Source organism: Limulus polyphemus, unplaced genomic scaffold (assembly GCF_000517525.1).
Source record: "Limulus polyphemus unplaced genomic scaffold, Limulus_polyphemus-2.1.2 Scaffold1096, whole genome shotgun sequence".
In the NCBI taxonomy this organism is placed as follows: Eukaryota; Metazoa; Arthropoda; class Merostomata; order Xiphosura; family Limulidae; genus Limulus; species Limulus polyphemus.
In genome coordinates this window covers 30,320-32,890 of record NW_013666706.1, presented here as the reverse complement: position 1 = coordinate 32,890, position 2,571 = coordinate 30,320, and the positions used below count along the sequence as shown (strand labels likewise).

General features: G+C 35.8%; 1 protein-coding gene across 3 annotated transcripts in view; it reads right to left on the bottom strand.

Moving 5' to 3' along the window:
* Positions 1–2,571, bottom strand: part of LOC106462106 (transport and Golgi organization protein 6 homolog) — a 124,848-nt gene that overhangs the window by 107,116 nt on the left and 15,161 nt on the right. The gene's annotated exons all lie outside the window — the stretch shown is intronic.

The window sequence follows — 2,571 nt, the reverse complement described above, 5'->3', positions numbered from 1 at the left end:
TCTATATATATATATATATATATATATATATAGATAGATTTGAAACTTTAAAATATTGTAATTTTAATGCTGCAGTTTAACAGAATTTTAGATTCAGCTGTATTAAGCTAAGTTTTAGGATACCCTTAAAACATTGGTATTTACCAATAGGAAATTGTTCACACTACATCATATAAATTCAGAGAAAAATAGCTTCGTATTTGCAAGAAATCATGCAATAGTCTACTTCAAGTGAAAAACTTCAACACATTACAGATGGTAATTACATGTGCAGATGCTCAAACATAAATAACAAATATTTCAAGACTTGTCTTTTTGTTTAGATTTAGTAGAAAATATATTGATAGCACAACTTTCAAATGCTGATAAAAATTTACTTCAATATGAAAACATGCATACATTGTAGATAGGAAAGTAGTAAAATCAAACAGATGTGATTCACTGAAACAAGTCACCTAAACTCCTAACATTCGTTGTTAAAGGCACATGAAAAATATTCAGAAGTTTTGCAATCAATAATTACACTTGACAGGTGTTTTATCATCGTTATTTTGAATGAATTTTATTTACAATCTACCTTTAACTGAAAATAGTTATGCTGTAAAGAAAGGTAGATTTTGACCTCGAAGTTCCGAAACACATTAGCAAACCAAGGTTCAAACTTCAACAGTACTAATTTGCATGACTTACTGATGACATTTACATAACTATTAGTTGATAGTTGATTGAAAATCCTTTTATTTTACCAGTAATCCATATAAGTCAAGTAAAACATTCATATGTGTTTTCAAAGCTAACATTTTCCTAAATTGAAAATGTATTTCAAATAATACTTAGTTCCACTGACACTTAAAGCTATTACTCGAACACCAGGGTTTCTTCTTTGCCCATCTAAACATTAGTCTTCTATATCCCACTCAATTGCCTTTAGCGATAATTGTCTTGTGATACTTTCCATCTTGGTACTGTATGTAAGCACCTCATTCAAATAATTTTATCACTTTCAAGACTGATACCATCCCAGTCTCTAACACCAGCTCTTAATGGGTAGGAAGGGTGGGAGAGTGTCAGCAGAGGTAAGTATTATTGGAAATACATTTTCAACTTAGGGAAATGTTAACTTCCAAAAGATACTTACCTCCGATGCCAATTATACTCAGAATTCTACATTGAGAAGGTGGAGGGGCCAATGAAGGCATTATCCACACAGAAGGCATCTGCATAGATCATAGGTGTACCAAGATAAGAGTAGTACTCGAATGGGGGTACCACACTACATCCAGAACAGGTATGCTCTTGACTCTGAACTTAGTTCCTGTATCAAGGATGGAATTGTACATGAGCGATCATCACTATAGGCCAGACATAACCAGATAGCTGAGGTTTCACTACTTGGGGTTGGAATTATGGAGCCATGGTCCCTATTCCCAATGTTCATTGCTAGGGCAATTGGACTGCAATGTAATATATATATATATATATATATATATATATAGATATTACTTTTGATTAGATCCTAACCTGTAGCCATAGAATGATGCATTCCAAACCACCTGATTCACGACGAGAAAGTAAGCAACACCAAAGTGGACAAACCTGAAGAAGCCCGAAAGGCAACACCACAGGCTCAGGATTGTGTATGGCTTACTCAACCAAAGGAACAGAACTCATCAGGTCTGGAATTAAAAACATTCATCCTCACTCCCCAACCAAGTAATCAAAGGAGCCCTCCACTTGCCTCTGGAATTATGGGGAGGATGTGGAACAACTGTGCTCAACCAAGGACCTAGGATGGGACCACTCCATGTTCAGAATTATGAGGAGATAGTGAACCTCCTTTCATGAACAATATACCAAACCAATATTGATTAAAAAAAGGGGCCATGCACACCCCAAACAGATAGCTGAGCATCAAATCTGAACTGGTATTATGAGTAGGTTCCTGCGTAAGCTGGCACCGTTCTTACGTACATCTGAAAAAAAAAAAACATCCAGGGACCCAGGTAGGAGGGGGTCCCCAACTTCACTCTCTTATCCAAGAGTGAAGGAATTCACTCTAACACTCTAGAAGAAAACCATCTGTCCATCACCCCAATAGCTAGAAACTGGGTGTGGTAAGGACTCCCTAGCTCCACTAGTAGAATCTCGGGGGGGGGGGGGTAATGCATGTTGGGGAGTCCTGAGGAACAGTGCAATAGGTGAACTAAGTTCCCTAAATTTTTGAAGCAAACTGACCCCGATTTGCATATACGCTTTACTGGCACTTGTGTTTAAAATTATAAAAATAATTAAAAACAACGTTTTATATTCACACAAAAACTTTATTGAAGCCATATGGCTTCCACTTCAAAATATCACTCTACACATACATGTTTCGACGTGATCTACGTCACCCTCAGGAGTAACTTACAAAACTATTTTATACTTTCCCCTTTGTTGCATTACTTCATTGTTATTTGCATATTTCTTTAGTGTAATTGAGAAATTAGTATTGTATGTTGAGTAGTTTTTACATGTTCGGCAATAGCTGACATTTCTATTTTATTATTTCTTATGTAACTTTTGTGTTCT